Source organism: Dendronephthya gigantea, unplaced genomic scaffold (genome assembly GCF_004324835.1).
Source record: "Dendronephthya gigantea isolate DGI-Jeju-01 unplaced genomic scaffold, DenGig_1.0 000011F, whole genome shotgun sequence".
Taxonomy (NCBI): domain Eukaryota; kingdom Metazoa; phylum Cnidaria; class Anthozoa; order Malacalcyonacea; family Nephtheidae; genus Dendronephthya; species Dendronephthya gigantea.
In genome coordinates, this window is record NW_021163021.1 from 2,986,325 (window position 1) to 3,004,975 (window position 18,651).

Consider the following 18,651-nt stretch of genomic DNA (forward strand, 5'->3'; position numbering starts at 1 on the left):
AATTATTAACAACAAAATATATATTTTAAGTGAAATTATTTTATAATGTATTGAGTGTAACTTAATTGAGTGTACAGAATATTTATAAATTATACAAAAACCACAACTAACACAGTGTTGTAACTTATCTACTTCAACAATCCGTGGTGGATCCATCCCTGAATTTTAGGGTGTGCACCAGGGTGACTTAAGCAGGCGATTGAGTGCTGAAAGTGCGAGCCACCTAGCAGGATCTGGGGGCATGCCCCACCTAATTTTGCATTCCTCCTGTAGAGATTAAGGAGGGCATGCACCCCCAGTAAATCCACCACTGCATACAATAACAAAAACAACTTTTTCAAACTGTTTCAACATTAAAACCTAGTGTCAGTAATCTCTATAGTGAATACTCTGCAATGGTGGATAATTGAACATTTGTGACATTTCACTCCCTTGACCATTCATTTGGCCATATTGCATGGACTGGGGAGCAAAAGGAGGGGTTACAGGGGTTGGCTCTGATATCTGGAAAAGTGCTTGTTGGACAGCAAACTTGGCCTTGCGCTGCAAATGCAAATTCCCAAGGGAGCGGATTGAACTGGCAACATCTTTACCGAATATTTCCCATTCATCTTGTAGCTCAGTGGTTGCACCTTTAGCTAATTCATTTAGGGCATTTGCTGCAGTTTCCATCCATGAGGAGGTACGCTTTTTCTTTGTTGGATGTTGGACATCTGAAGAGGCTGGTACAATTGTTTGTTGAGGTTAGTTTTCTTTTGAAACTTTATCATCATCAACATCATCATCTTCACCATCCAAATCATTCAAACGACTGGGAGCGGATACGTTTGAAACTGTAGCTCTCTTAGACAATACAACATCCTCCAAAAATTTGCACAGTTCATAAAACTTCCACTTTGGAGCATAAACATCATTTGTACCACTGCCCGTGCCTTGGCTCTTCTTAACCTCCGCACTTCCTCTCTAAAAGACGTTTGCAAACTTTGTATTTTACCTTTCAATTGAAAATTTTAAAATTAGACGCAAAGCACCCAACTTGGCAAACATATGTATAGTCAGAACAATATATAGTCAGAACATCTAATTTGTATTGCTTTTCAGTTTTCCTCATTAATTTACAAAATAAAATTATATAATACCTTTTAAAGCGGCTAAGTTGACAGCAGGACAATTATCTTTCAAAAGTTGAAGCAGTTCATCATATTCACGTTTCTTTTTGTTTTTGTCCTTATATTCTGTGATACCCGTGTTCCACAAACTTTCTCTGGATTGTAGGGCTTCCAATAAAATAAAGACAGCAGAATCCGTCCAGGAAACTGCCATAATAATTCTTAAAGGACCGAATTTCAACAAAAAAAAAAATTATGAAACTTCAAAAAGCCGCTCGAATATATTGATGCGCAGTAGCCTACTGCGCATTTCCTTGTCAAGTTTTCCTTGACGGCTGTACACACGAACATTTTTCCTTGTTGAAAAGCTGGCATGACTAGCTTTTGAACAAGGCTCCTTGTGAAGGAAAAATTGTCAATTTTCGTGCGTACACACGGGCAAATAAAACTTGTCAAGGAAAACTTGCTTGTGTGTGCGGGGCTTTAATAATGTTCAGCTTTGCGTATTCCTTTCTTGAATATAAGAGACAGACATTTAATATGAGACCACACAGAAATTTTGATGTTATAAACTAATGTAACAAAATTAAGCAACAATAGTTACACTATGGTGTGCTTGAGACTCGATTTTAGAACATTCGTTGAACTCTCTTCAATTTATGTACATAATTTGCCAAGTTCTCAACTTGAATTTCATTGTAAATTCAACATATTTTGTTTGGACAAAGTCATGCATAAATTTGTATTTACTGACTGTTTAATGACTAATAATAACAATTGTGTATTTTGTTATTTGTATATTAACTAAGTGTCCAAATTTTGTTTGTGTCATCACAACTACTTAACCCTTTTAAGTCATGACTGTAAAGAAGTTGTAAGCCACCACTTAGAGCTCAATCAGAAAACTTCCAAGACACCCTTAGACACATTTTGATAAAATTACCATGATCTGTGGAAATCATGCATAATTATAAAACCAATATTATATTTGTTTTACCTACCCATAATCAAAGGAAGTTTTTCTTTTATTAAGTTCATCCAAGGTGAAAGTTTTCTGCTTCAGAATGCAGAACTTCAGTAGCTCTTTTGTATGATATTGAAGCACTCCTTCTAGGACACCATGCATGGCATCGGCAGGTAGTCCACCAACTACATGGTAATACTTTGAGTTGTTCAAAGGAGACCTCCTATTTAAGCCATATGCAGTACTGAAATAATCAGCACAAGTAAGATGTCTGCAGTGAACATCATAGCCATCCCTTGTTCTTAATGTGAATTCTGATTCATGAAACTACAAATTTAGGTATTAAAGATATATTGAGCACTATTTTGTTAATAATTTGCTTATACGCAGTTTACACGGTATAAAACAAAATTTTGCTTCATAAGTTTGGTTTTCATGCTGGTTTAATTTTTGGGAGGTTTATTCAACCCACCACAATTGTTTTGGTTGTGAATAAAGGGTGAAGGGTGTTTCAGTTATAAAAAAGTTAAATGAACTATTTGCCAATTTCAGTGGATGTCTACATTAATTAAACTTTACCTTAGTTTGAATTTTTCTGCAAGTCCCATGCACTCTCTACATGTCCGATGGGCTTGAGATCCTTCCTTAAACCCCCCCCCCCCCAATAGTTGAGATCCAAGGTTATCTCCTGAGGCATATGCAATAGTTCCCCTGAAGATGCTCTTTTCACCGTGTACTTCAAATTCAAAACCAGTATCCTAAATGAATTTTGAGATAAAATAAGCTTAAATTATATCATTATGCATCAGTATACAGGGTGTATCAAAAAAAATGTCCCAAATGTAAAATTTCAGTTTTTCTGGATATTTTGCAGAATTTGGCAATTTTTTGTGTTCCTAGAGATATTTAAGACTTATCTGGCATACCTAGGCCAAGTTTGGTTTTTCATTAACAAAATTATGTTACCGGGGGGGTGGTTCCTTTCCACTGATATTGAGAGGGCTTGCGCGCGAAAATGTGAAGCTGAAATTGAGATATTATTTAGCTGTCTAAAAGTAGGAAAGCTTTTTAATAAACTGTCAAAGTTTCAGGAAAAATAATGCAAACTGGGAGCAACGCGCAACCCCTAAAAGTGACAAATATTTCATTGCGCGCAGTGGATTAAATGCATCGTTGATTTTAGCGTGACCGATCTCATGCAAGGCTGGGCAAATGAATAAATTAAAGCGAGAAACTGAACAAGAGGACGAAGCGATTTAATAACAAGATTTTTATTCTTGATGTTAATCCTCAACATTTCCACCATTTCTTTCTAAGCAAACTGCAGCTCGTCTGAGCATCGTAAACACTGAACGGCGAACCACATTTGTCTGTCCTGCCTCAAATTATCCATTTCGTTCGAAATTCTTTCTTGCAAATCGCCTATACGCTACCACCGGCAAATCTAGGCAAATGGACAGACAAATGGTTCGCTGTTCAGTGTTTAGTATGCTCAGACAAGCCGCAGTTTGCTTAGAATGAAATGGTGGACATGCTGAGGATTAACATCACAAATAAATCGCTTTGTTTTTGTGTTCAGTTTCTCGCTTTAATTTATTCATTTGCCCACCTTGTATGAGATCGGTCACGCTAAAATCAACGATGCATTTAATCCACTGCGCGCAATGAAATATTTGTCACCTTTAGGCGTCGCGTGTTGCTCCCAGTTTGCATTATTTTTCCTGAAACTTTGACAGTTTATTAAAAAGCTTTCCTACTTTTAGACATCTAAATAATATCTCAATTTCAGCTTCACATTTTTGCGCGCAAGCCCTCGCAATATCAGTGGAAAGGAACCACCCCCCCGGTAACATAATTTTGTTAATGAAAAACCAAACTTGGCCTAGGTATACCAGATAAGTCTTAACTATCTCTAGGAACAGAAAAATTTGCCAAATTCTGCAAAATATCCTGAAAAACGGAATTTTTACATTTGGGACATTTTTTTATACACCCTGTATATACTTGTCAAACTTCATTATAATTGCAGGTTCCCAGAAGCATATATGCTACCTCCTCAAGTTGTTTAATGTCCTTCATGATGAGTTCAAGGATGACATCAATGCCATATTTCACTGTTGATGATGGCTATGAGTTGTATAGCACTCAGACTAGATTGTTTCTCTGGTGAAATGTTCCCAAGGTTGTAATAGAAATTGCCTGAATTATTATAAAGGTAAATACATTGTGTAAATATCTTGTGGAAATGTACATATTGTTCAATTTATGCATTATGTTTAAAGCCATCAATATCCCAAATTTTATGTCCACAAATTTTATGAGTGCACAAAATATTCTGTTAATTTAGACAAGCTTACCAATTTTATGAGTGTTTGCTTGGGATCCAAGGGGGTTGCAAACTTCCAGCTCATCAAAAAATAGGAATATTTGAAGAGCATGTCTATGATCAAAATAAATGTCTCAGTTCAAGTAGACTACATTTCTGAAGTTTGAGACTGATATGCATGCTGTGCCTGAAAGGTTGTGTAGGAAATGTACATGTTTTAAATTCTTCACCATCACAGTAGTCCTGCAGTAAGCCATCATTACGGTTGTGTGGGTTGTCAATCTAAATATTTATTTTATAATGTTTGCATGGCATCAAATTGGAAATCAACAAATTGATAAACAAATTTAAACCTCTTCAACAACAGCATAATTTGTTAAGAGCTATTGAATGCTCTTTAGAATTGGGACATAATATGCCTTGTCCTCTTTCTCAACATCTACAAGTTTGTTTCTTTTTCTGATTTTCTGGTGGTAGCGACCCATGACAACCTTTTCAGGCTCCTGTTTCATAATGTTAAGGATAGGCATTTTAAAACCATCTTAAATGTTTTTCATCCAGAAAAGTGCCATGGAAACAATATGTTAAGGAAAGAGAAAAATGGGGTTAAAATCAATCTGGTATTTTGGGCACATTTTTAGCTACAGATCTAACGTACAAAGGTATTTGGTGTCAGAGATATGAGGCATATTTGATAATACCACACTTACCACCATTCCTAAATTTTTTTTGTAGTATTGTAGCTGAGAGTTTTCGTTCTGGCACTCCTCAAATGGTCTTCGGATGCTGCTGGATTCGTCAGGGATATCTTCAAGCTGCAAACCAGCATTCTTCAGACATTCTTGTACCCTGGAGTACAAAACTTCAACACTATTTTGAACCACCTGGGTGGTACTACAAACCATCGAATCCACGACTGTCTGAGGAACCTTTGCTTCGTCTTTGATCTTAAGGAGCCTGAGGACATTTGAACGCCTACACTGGGCCACCTCAAGTTCAAAATTAAAGTCGTCGTTATCATTGCCATCTCCGCCATTGTTATTGTCCTCATCATCTCCAGGATGGTTGGGTTGTTCATCCTACTGTACCCTAACTCTTTCCCTCTCAAGGATAGCGGAATGCTTCTGAGTGAAGTGCCTTTTCAATGTGAGGAAATTTTTTTATGTCCTTGGACATCCATCGATTCTGCATAGAACATGGAAACTGCGGTCGTTTTGGTGAACACGTCCAAGATGTGATATCAAACCACAAAGAATTTCTGATGTATGCTGGACACACAAGAAGTTACAACGGTAGACCATGTTTGAACTTTGGCTTGAACTGTTTGAGTGTTTGCCTGGACCACAGCACAGAGGAGCCACAACACAGTGACCACTGTGATCTTGACCTTAATCTGGTAAGTTGAGCTTGACGTCATAAGTTGAACTTGACCTTACACAATTCCCTATGGCTGTGTTACACGGGTTCCTGATGACTACATTCTATAATACTTCAGCTCATCAAACGTGGTTAAAAACACTTTTATTTCTTTTTATACAGGAAAATCTCGCCGAAAGAGAATCTCTTTTTATTCTATGTTATATTCTCTTACATGTGCTTTTCTATGCCCGCAATACTAGGGTGCGCTCACCTATTTCTATACTTTGTGTAACTCATATTAAATTACTCATCTTACACTCTCCCCTGTTCAAATAAATGCCACCTTGGCATTTCTACAATCTTTAAAGATCTAATGTTACAAATCAGTTCCTAATACATTCAACTCTTGTACTGTGACATTTGTTCCACCCAATGGAACAATGTTTGGGTTGATCAGGCTGCTGTCACTCCACTCTTTTCACTACCGTCCAACTGATTTAACATAATGTAATATCTTGGAAGATAACTACTGATTAGATTGTCCAAATCTTCCGGTGATGTTCTTAACCAAGTTTTTCTGTGTTTTTTTTCTTTTTTTCAATAATAAACATGAATCTCTAATAGAATGTCGTTTTAATACCATGGCATGGGGAAAACTGGGTAATGGTAGTTTCGAGGTAAGGGGTTTTGGAAGGGTAAGGGGTCTTGGTAGGGTATTGGGAATTGGTAAGGTTGTACTTCGGGTTGATGGTACGGGAATTGTGGTTCAACTGGCGTAATAACTGCTCCACAAAAATAGCATGCTGATTGTCCTGGCGCATAGTACCCAAGGTGTTGTGGAACTTGTCTGTTTCTTGGCGGAAGGTGGCGACTGTTCTCTGGTGGTGTTGCTGGTGTGTTATCAGGTTCAGGTACTTCCCTTGGTTCTACCTCTTGTGGCTCTTCCACTTCTATCAGTTCCCTCTTGAGCCACGTCATCCCCAATAGAATAATGATCTGCTGTGTCATGGTTTTCCTCTGTATTTTCTGACTGTGGCTTCTCCACTCGCTCTTCGTTGTTCATGCCATCTTCGATTTCTGATCGTTCTTCGGCTGACTGACTTGCTGTCTGAGTAATCGTTGGTTGACTTTGGACTTGAAGGGACACCGACGGGAATTCATCTTCGTCTTCCACTGGGATGATGTCGACCGATGTCTCCTCTCTTCGTGATTGTTGCTGGGCACGTTGTTTCTGCGGTTCTGGTTTAAACGATTCACAGGATAAAAAGTCACATGGGAGCAACATGTTGCTGATGCAATGTGCGAGGTTTCTTCTTCTTCGTCTCCAATACGACATCGTACAACGGGCTATCTGGGCCTTTTCTTGATTGAACAATGTGTACCTCTTCCTCCCAAAACGATCGCAACTTTCCTGAACCTCCTCTTGGTGTCAGGTTACGAACGAGAACCCGGTCTCCAGGTTGTAGGGCTGTTGATCTGACTTTTGTCATAGTGCTGTTTACTCCGGGTTGAATTTATCCCTGTTCTGTCCAAAGCTATAGCATATGCCTCATTCATAGCAGTTTTCCACTTGGTGACGTATTGCAAGTAGTCGGTCATTCCAACTTCGTTGTTAAGATTGAATGCACGATCAATGGGTAGTCGTGGAGAACGTCCAAATAGAGGGAAGAAAGGGGAATAACCCGTGGTTTCGTGCGAGTACAATTGTACGCATGTACGAGTTTGGCAACATGGTCCTTCCAGTGAGTCTTGTGCGTCTCAGACAGTGTTCGAAGCATTCCGAGTAAGGTGCGATTCATTCGTTCGACTTGACCATTGCCTTGTGGGTGGTAGGGCGTGGTGTGTGAGTGACTCACGCCAGACAACTTCTCCAAATGCTTGAACAAGTTGTTGTCGAATTCCTTACCCTGGTCGTGATGGAGCTTCTCGGGGAATCCGAAACGTGGTATGAAGTCATTGAATATCTTCTCAGCAGCCGTAGTGCCTGACTTGTTTCTGGTAGGGTAGGCTTGGGCATATTTCGTAAAATGATCGACGACAACCAATATATATTCGTAGCCTCCTGAACTATGCACAAGGTGGACGTAGTCAATGGCAATCAACTGGAAGGGAGAAGATGTGGGTATGGGGTGGAGGGGTTCACGGGTGGGAAGTACTGGTCGTTTGTCCTTCAAGCAATGGCAAACCTGATGGATAAAGTGTTCGATGTCTCGCCTCATATATGGCCAGTAGACGCGTTCTCTCGCTAGTGCTAGAACTCGCTCGACTCCGAGGTGGCCCATATCTTTGTGTAGTTCCTTGAGCACTTGACGCCGCAAATTCTGTGGGCAAACCACTTGTGACCGGTGGTACAGGATACCAGAGTTAGGATCTAGATGCAGTTTTGGCAATTCGAACAGAAACCGTCTCACCTCGGGGTTCTCACGTTGTCGGTCTCTGGGAGATGGGGTTTGTCGAGATTGAATTACTTCTTTTACACGCTTGATGCTGTGATCTTTGTCTTGTTCCCCTGCTATTTCTACAATTTTTGGTTACAACTCGGGTTGAGAAAAGCACCATCGTCATCTAACATTCGTTCTCTGGTCGTGAACGAAGTCAGCCAAATCGCTTCACCACTACCCAGGGCACGAATGGACATGATAGATGCATGAAGTTCTTCCTGCGATACTCTCCCAGTGCATGACGACATATATTCTTCGAAATGTCCGGGAAATCTGGATAGGCTGTCTGCGTCTGTGTTACTTGACCAGGACGATATTTGATATCAAAATTGAAGTCTGAGAGCTCACCGACCCATCGCAGCCCTGTGGCATTAAGCTTGGCTGTTGTGAGGATGTAGGTGAGGGGGTTATTGTCGGTGAACACTGTGAATTTCGGACAGTAGTACACGTAATCACGAAACTGTTCGGTTATAGCCCATTTTAATGCCAGAAATTCAAGTTTTCCTGAATGGAGATGGTAGTTCTTTTCTGCCCGGGTGAGTGTTCTAGACGCGTATGCGATGACTCTCAACCCCCCTGATTGTTTCTGACACAGCACCCAGCCCGTCTTGCGAGGCAGCTGTGTGTATAATGAAAGGGTCGCTATATCGTGGATACGCCAGAATAGGCGGAGACGTTATCCTTTCAATGAGAATTCCCAAGGCGTTTTCATGCTCGTCTTTCCACTGTATTGGTGCTTTAGATGGTAGTTGACCATTGGTGTCCTTGTTGCTTTTGTTTTTGCTTTTCGACAGCAGATCATAAAGTGGTTTTGCAATCTTCGAAAAATTCTGAATTGCCCGCCGGTAGACGCCGAGTAAGCCCATTATCTTGCGAACTGCCCCAACAGTTTTTGGCGTAACTCCCTTAAGCTTTTGAACAGCTTCGGTCGCTTTGGAGTCCATTTGGTATCCATCTGCCGATACTATTCGTCCTAGGAATGACACCTCGTTCTTGAACAAATTACACTTCTTTGGCTTTAGCTTTACACCGTAACTTTTAAGCCGCTGAAGGACTTGTCCCATGTTTTGTACATGTTCGGTAAATGTTTTCGAGAAAACGATAACATCGTCCAAGTATGGGATACAAATATTATCTCTGAGGTCCCCCAAACAGTTCTCCATAAACTTCTGGAAGTTTGCAGGCGCATTTGTTAAACCAAATGGGATTCGGATCCATTCATATAACTCCCAGGGGGTTATGAAGGCTGTCAGAGGTTGGCTATCTCTGTCCATGAACCCTTGGTGATATGCCTTCCCCTGGTCAAGCACACTAAACCACTGATTCCCCCCCAGATTGTCCAAGGTCTCTTGGATATGCGGTATTGGATGGCGATCCGGAATGGGTTTTTTACGCAGACAACGCTGCTAGAAAACGCCGACTTCGATGCCCGAACCAACTGAGGATTGCATTGTTGCCATCTCCGCTTGGATAGCTTTTAGAGCAGCTAACACTCTTCCCTCCTCTCTCTTATCTTTGGCTTTCTCATTGGCCACCTCCAAGGTAGATACACTTGCTGGTTTTCGTCTTCCCGAGAAATTGAATTTATTTATTCTCTCGGTTTCTGCAGACATCACTTCATTCATCGCTTCGATGAGATCTTCATCTGCTACACCAGGATTCTTGAGGGTAGGTCTCATCTTCGCACGAATGGTCTTATCGATAAGACCAGTCTCCAGTGCATGTAGAAACAATCCTTGAACTGAGCTCTCATCATAGGTTATGGTGTTATCAGTCTCCTTTGAGGCAAAAATAATCTTCTGGCAGATGGTGAGGGCTCTGATAAGGAAGGATTGGGGGTCTTCTTTTGGGTCCTGCGTAATATTAGCTAGGATTTAATAGAGCTCAGTCGCACTCTTTTCATGGAAATCAAAGCGAATTATTTTTCTGAGCTTGGGCAAGGTCAGTTTAGAGACACTTTCCAGATAACTTCGCAGAGGGAGACCAGGCTGTACCCCCCCGGATCACTGCATTAACAATTTCGGGTTCCGAGTATTGCTTTCTTAGACCAGGTTCAATTTGGGATATCAACGACTGATACCCCAACTTATCCTTCTGACCGGGCTCACCGATTACCCCTTGTATTTTAAAATCACGGTGTAAAAGACTCGTCTCCAGGCTTGTGCCAGGTATTTTGTAAACATTCTCGGCTTGACTAGAACTTTTCTTTGCAGCCCCAGTTTCCTTTGTAGACTTCTTTTGTTGACTCCCCAATTTAGACTTGAGCACTTGTTGTTTGCTTAAGAGTTTGTCAATTTCTTCCTGCAATTCTAGAACTTGGATTTCTTCCTCGGATTTCTTGCTACTGCCTGGCTCTTCTGGGGATTCCTTCTGGCTTTCTAACTCGCCACTTTTTTGTTCCAGGGCGGGTGGACCAAGAAACACTTTAATGCTGTTAAGATAGTCCACAATCTCAGCTTTATCGCTTAAGCTGGCGACTTACTCTTCGATATCTTGCCGTATAAGCCTTTAGAATCACGAACCTACTCTTATTCTTAGTACTGGCTTCGTTAATCTTCATGTCAGTTGCTAACTTTAACACATCTTCTATTTGTAGAGTAAACATCTCTGACTCTAGTTCGATCATCTTTTCCTCGACCTCTGAGTCAGCCATTTCGCTTTAAAATGTATTATTGCAGTACTTATAACTTACACAATTCAAACAAACATAACAATGTACCTTTCGAATGCAAAGTTCCAGCTGTATGAACAGTAAATCCGTTTAAATCTCAATGTATTCTGTCTCCAAGTACACCACTCATATTACGTTTCGCGTTCCTGCTTTATCATCGGTTTGTTTTGACGAATTTCACTGTGAAAATTTCCCGCATGAGCCCCCAAAATGTTACACGGGTTCCTGATGACTACATTCTATAATACTTCAGCTCACTTCAGTGTAGTGGACTGGGGCAAAAGCTAGACAATGGCGGAATGTGTATGACAAATTTGACAATTTATGTATAGGTATAGGGAAAAAACAGGCAAAATGTCGCACAAAGACAAGTATGCGTTATACAACATTCAAGGAATCATCTGTCATGATTTTATCAATCGGTCAAGTAAATTTTCACTCACCGCATTCCATTAAAAGTATATTAATAATAGTCTTAATACAACACTGATACTGATTGAAACAGTGAAAAGTACCCACGTCATAAAATTGGAATTCATATACTTAGAATCACCGTAAAACATAGATTACGAAAGTAGTAATCACATTTGAAATTGAGTTTGTCTTCGCGGAGATAATCAAATAAGGTGCTCAGTGGAACTGCTTGACTAGAACGATAATTGGGGGGGGGGGGTGAATATTCATATATTCAGTTCTGCCCGACGGATTTCTATTGTAAGCTACTGCAATTACAAAAGAAATCCGTAGGTCAGAACAGGATATATGAATATTCACCCCCCCAATTTTTGTTCCAGCTACGCCACTGGAAGCGCTAAAGTTAGAAAATTTCAAATTTTAACGGCAAAAGTTTTTGAAGTCAGCGAAGTTGGGAAACTGGTAACTAATACGTCACAATAGGAACTTGCATATTGCACCTTCAGATGAATAATATATATGAGTACAAGAGAAGTGATTTTATGCCAGATTAAAATCGATAATTAAATGTGGCAGAAATATGTCTATCAGGTTTAGCTATTGAGAAGCTAACAAAGCAATGAAAACGATTAGAATTGTTTTTCTGTCAATGCAATATCAAGAGATAACAAAAATTACGACCATAAACACGAGTCAATGTCAATACTCAGTCTTCTCAGGCAGTAAAAACACTTCGGACTATATACATTAACGAACCAGATGCCGATGATACTAGCTGAAAAGCTATCGCGAAAACGAACAATCGTACAAAGATCATTGCACATACAGTTCACCCTAACACACTTTACTGTTCTCTATATAAGTACATATGTTATATTTAATAATACCATTTTGATTCAGGTCTTCTGTGCTCTGTGGCGTGTGAGTGCCGGTATTTGTACAATGTGTTTGTATGTGTAATTAAATGACGCATGCCTGTGTGATTCTCTGGTTTATTTTCATTGCATATTTGCATTTCATTGCAAGTCAAAGTAAGCTAGAGTATGCAGTCTTTATCTGTCTTTACTAAAATGCGCGCTTTTGTTCACAGTGGCCACTTTGTTTTGTTTGGTTTAATGTTATCTAAATACAAGTTGCATCAAACTGCATACTACGGATAAAGCTATTCGAAAAGGCCTTTTTTGGGAGTTACACCAAAACGAGACTACTTTCTTCTACCGAAATTTAGTTGGGGGTGTTTGAAGTGACATATACACTTATATATAATGCTATACTTCTAGTTGGACACAGTTGACATTCTTCAGGACACAAGCGACGAGCTTCTAAAAGCTTGCAACATAACAGGAGGCCAGATCGTGTTAATTAAAAAAGCGTTACGTGCGTTGGCATTGGTAACACCATCGAGTCACAACCAGTGGAGTTTCAGGCTGAAGACAGAGGAGTGATGTTGTCATTCAAATGGTAAGCGACTTCTCCGAGATGCAGCAGATAACCATCCATGCTGAAGTAATGCCGGAGATACCGAAGATTCTAACAACAACCAATGGAAATTCGCAGCTAACCAGTGACACTTTTCCCCCTGTCACCTTCACAATGGAAGACTTTACGCCAGACAATAAGTGGCTTTCTTCCTTCGAGTTACCAAAGAAGGTATACAAATTACTATTACGTACAATTCATACAAATCAGATCATTTCCACAGAAAATGCGGATATTGTGTCCTGGATAATGCAGCTATATGGGTCAAAATTATTTGTTGAATTCTTAAGAACATACTTGCATGGCATGAAAATCCAAGGCAATAGTATTCTAATTAGACACTTTAACGATAAAACACTTTGGTCACATGCCAGTATGGTCACAATTTTAAGAAATAGCCCCAAAATGGCGAAATATTCGCCATGGCGAGAAGTCTAATTATGTTATTTTGAAAAATGATCCGCTACAGCCACACAATGGTATATATATTAAGAAAATTTAATTTACTCGTTAGAAGCATTACACGATGATATAAAAAACTGATATCATTTCATATCTCATATCTACGTATTGTGAGTCCGACTTCACCTGATTCAACATTTTGTTTAATATTACTTTAGTTTTCTCCTGGGGTAGCCGAAGCATTGGAAAGTAAAAATTTAACAGGTTCAATTCGGACGAGTTCAATCGTGATATATGTGACCTAATAAAAGCCCACACTATGTTCCCGAAGAAGCATGAAAGGGAATACGTCGCATTTAAAATTACAACAACCTACTCTTTTCTTGCTGACAAGATTGGTTGTGGAACGGTAGGTTCAGTAATACTTTCCTTTTTGCGTCATAGAGGAAGCATACTCGATCTATATCTGGCGAAAAAAGTAAACACCTATACCCAAATTTTAAATTCCTCATTGATTCTCCTACCAACGCATGATTGACTAAATAATGCTACAGCTTTAAACATTCTTAACAATCGTTCGCAATGTTTATATATATAGGTATCTTGGAAACAATCGATCAAAAATCGATTCAAGAATAGAAGGCGGCTTATTCGCAAGAGTATGGTACCAGGGTCAACTTCCTCAGAATCTCTCCCTAGAAGTGTGCCTAGTAAGAAAAAAAAAGGATATTGTGGTTGATTATGATGCGGAAAATGAAGAAATGATACAGGACCACGCAAACTAACTGAAAAAAGAAATGGCAAAATCCCGCAATAGAAACATGGCCCTAATAAGAGAGTTGATGGACGCCAGCTACCAGTCGAGAAGACAGACCGTCCTAAAAAGTCCAACAACTTTAACAGTGTTGTTGGAACAATATCCTGCTTAAAGGATGGTATCCGAGGTGTGTAAAGTTTTAGGACTTCCATGCATGTATGGATACTCCAATGCAATGGTATTTCCTAAAGATATTCCCTGCAATTAATTACTGAAGCATTTAAAAAACATATTTTCTAGCTTCACCAATTCAGTCTTCGAAAGTTGATAACTTCTTTTGGACTTCTGTCTAGCGTTCCTCGCAGCTTGCAACTTCGACTAATACATTCTATATGCAACGTCATACCTGCTTAAAATAATCATACTTCATTGATCTAGATAAAAGCAGAATTTGAAAAGGTGGAAGAATCTGGGGTATGCAGGAAGATGGCAGCAGCCTATAAAACAAGTTAGTAAACAATGTCATCAGCCTTGCCTACTCCAAGAAATCATGCAAAAAAGTACTGTCAACCATTAACAGAAAGGAGCAGCTCATAAGAGAAGAGCAAGAGAAAAAGTCTGGTAAGTCTGGTGCTCAGATCTTCGGACAAATTTTCGCTGCCGCGCGTTTTAATTTTGACTTATACATGCACTCACATAAAATTTTAAACCATGCATGCAATTAAATGATAGAATCCGCAACCCTTAATAATTTCCATGGGCTCCAATCTTTTGTTATTGATTGAAAGCGAACATGTATGAATACTAAGTGGGTTGCAGTTTTTTATATACACCCTGTAGCTATATATATACATATATAGTCAGAGCCGTAGCTAGACCGCTTAATTGGGGAATGTATACTGATTTATATACTAATGTTTAAATACCACAGGAACTATTATAGCGTGCAAAGAATTGGTCATGCATAAGACAAATATAAGAATATACACCCTCAAATTAACTTTGAGCTACGCCTCTGTAAAGGGTTGGGTTCTGAGGGTGATTTAGTGTATTTTTGATGACATAAAATTAATTACATAACATTAACTTGGAAAGTTTTAACCTTTACGTGCGTACATGTGCGCCATTAGAAAAATTTTTAAGTAGAAAGCAGGCGCAGCTTTAAGCAGAAGGCCTAAAAATTTTACGCCACATCGAATATAATGTCGAGATGACCTAGGCCTAGGTCAAACGTTGCATTTTAGTCGCGTCAAATTAATGCAATTCAAACAATATATACATGAGATGGCAATGTTGATGAGATGCTATTGTTTGAATTGCATTAACTCTATGTGACCCAATACGATGTATATCCTAGGCTTTATTATCTATCGATATCAATCATCCCCACTGCATGGTTTTAAATTATGAAAGTAATCAGCACCCAAAGTTCACATCATTCCAATACTGCCAATGTAATAAGTAAAACTGCGAAGTTTGGTGTTGAGATATTATAAAATAAGGATATGACAGCCATGCAAAGTTTGCACATTTTATATATTTTGTATGGCAGGAAGTGATTAACTTTGCATTGCTGTCATATCCTTATTTTAAAAGATTTCAACACCAAACGTCGCAGTTTTACTCATTTTGACGTACTCTTTCCAACTGTGACAATAATTTTTTTTTCGTCCCTTAACTTAAATTTGCACAATCACTAAATTTGTCTATCCGGGATCCATTGCACTATTTTTCGACAGCCAAAGAATTTTGTGCACCAGTGACCTTAGCTCAGACAAAGAGAATCCCAGATTGTAAGGACAAGTGTGCATGCCACAAATCTGGGGTTCCCTTTCTCGCCGCTGGTGCGCAAAATGATTTATCTGTCTTAGAGTAACACAATGGATCCCGGATTCTTAGGAGCTAGTGCAAATTAACCAGGCATGCATGGCCCCACTTAGCCAAAATTCTATAAAGCATGAAATGAATTTGAGGATTGAAATAGGTCTTCGTTAATTTAATCTCGGCTTTAGAAGCTGAGTAATGTAAATTACTGTTTAGTTCCGGGCCTTTTTATTAATTTAACCTAAACACAGTCTTCATTCATTGTCAAGAAGTGGATTTTCATGCAAGTATTTGAAATTGCAAATTGATATATAGATTTGTAATATTGTGAGTAATACTGTATTTTAAATTTTTTACCCTCAGATATTGAAGAGGATGGCTCTGTGATGCTATTGCAAGCCATGCTGAAAGAGAAAATGACAATTGAAGAATCAGTAATTAAAATTTGCTCGGTATGGTTTTAATTTCATTTATAGTTTAATCTGATAAAGATTTGAGGAATAGTTGCACATCAAATAATGCTATATTAAAATGTTATGTACTCAAGTGATTCCATCTTTTGAGCAAATAAACAAAGAAATTTAAACCTAAACATTCCCTACTTTGTTCTATAGAATTTATTATGTATTAATGTCCTGATTTTCTATCTTTTTTTCATTTGCATAAGAAGATGAATCAATTGACAATGCGATTACAGATTCTGTTTCCCCTATGCTGATTGGTGCTGGAGATAATGGGTCAATAACACCCTTGTACTTGGCAGCCGAAGGGAAAAAATTACAAAGATTCCTAACACCAACCTCATTAATGGCTTGGTAATCCTCATTGCATCATATTATGCATTTAATATCAGCTACCCTGGAAAAAAGAGGAATTTCTTTGCCTTTGTTGAAGCCAAACTTCTGGGAAATAATGAGGATGCCAAAAGAAGGGTAAGCATCAACAAATTCCTAAAGGAAATGGAAAACATTTAATGAGACATTTAGACAATATATATAATATAGAGTATATTGCTAGCCACTCTTTGTCTAATGTTAAAAGAAATACCAGTATTGTTTTATGAACAATCCAATTATCCATTGTTAGATGGCCAGCAAGATAACAATTTAGACACATTACAAACATGTTAATTTATATACATGTATTCATTATTCTGACAGTTAGTTAATATCAGAATATATATATATATATATATATATATATATATATATATATATAATATATATATATATATATATATATATATATATGTATGTATGTATGTACGTATGTACGTATATATATGTATATATATATATATATGTATATATATATGTATATATATATATGTATATATATATGTATATATATATATGTATATATATGTATATATATATATATATGTATATATATATATGTATATATATATATATATATATATATTTATATATATATGTATATATATTTATATATATATGTATATATATATGTATATATATATGTATATATATATGTATATATATATGTATATATATATATATGTATATATATATATGTATATATATATATGTATATATATATATATATGTATATATATATATGTGTGTATATATATATATGTATATATATATATATGTATATATATATATGTATATATATGTATATATATATATTTATATATATATGTATATATATATGTATATATATATGTATATATATATATGTATTAATATATGTATATATATATATGTATATATATATATGTATATATATATATGTATATATATATATATATGTATATATATATATGTGTGTATATATATATATGTATATATATATATATGTATATATATATATGTATATATATGTATATTATATATATATATATGTATATATATATGTATATATATATGTATATATATATATGTATATATATATATATGTATATATATATGTATATATATATGTATATATATATGTATATATATATATGTATATATATATATGTATATATATATATATATATGTATATATATGTATATATATGTATATATATATATATGTATATATATATATATATGTATATATATATATATATATGTATATATATATATGTATATATATATATATGTATATATATATATATATATGTATATATATATATATAAACGCAGAAGGATAAACATCAGTACGTCTGAGGAACCTGGTGAGGATACTGAGATGCAGCAAGTTGAACAGCATTCAGGTCCTGAATCGTCAGACACTATTGATTCTGACTTTGAACCACCTTCACTTATGGTCCCACTGCGGTTTGAACAGCTCACCAGGGAGTGTGATGTTAAGTTTTATACAGGGATCCCTTCAACTGAAGCATTCCATTGCATATTTGAACATCTGTCTCCAAAAGCATTGCATATGCAATACTGGAGAGGTACGCAACAGACACAGAGGGAATCTAGACCAGTATCTCCATTTGAAGAATATGCTGCCTCAGTGGGTGTTGAAAGTAGACGTCGTCCACCAAGAAAGCTTAAATTGGAGGAAGAGTTTTTATTGACATTAATGAAACTTAGACTTGCTCTGATGAACCTGGATTTGGCATTTAGGTTTAAAATTTCAGATGGTTCTGTCAGCAGTATATTTATTACTTGGATAAAGTTGATGTCAAAAGAGCTGGCAGTACTGATTATTTGGCCTACCCGTGCTCAAATAAAGGAAAATCTCCCAAAGTGTTTCAAAGCACTTTATCCAAAGATGAGATGTATCATCGATTGCTTTGAGTGCTTTACCAACACACCTAGTTAGATTTAGCAGCAACTATGTGGAGTGAATATAAGCACCACTATACCTACAAGGTTTTAGTCGCTATCACTCCTAATGGTGCCATTTTGTATGTGTCCCCAGCATATGGTGGCAGAGCAACTGA

At 37.3% G+C, this 18,651-nt stretch overlaps 1 pseudogene; it reads left to right on the forward strand.

Annotated features, from left to right (window-relative positions):
* The first annotated feature begins 17,945 nt into the window (after positions 1-17,945).
* Positions 17,946-18,651, forward strand: LOC114518714 (annotated as a pseudogene).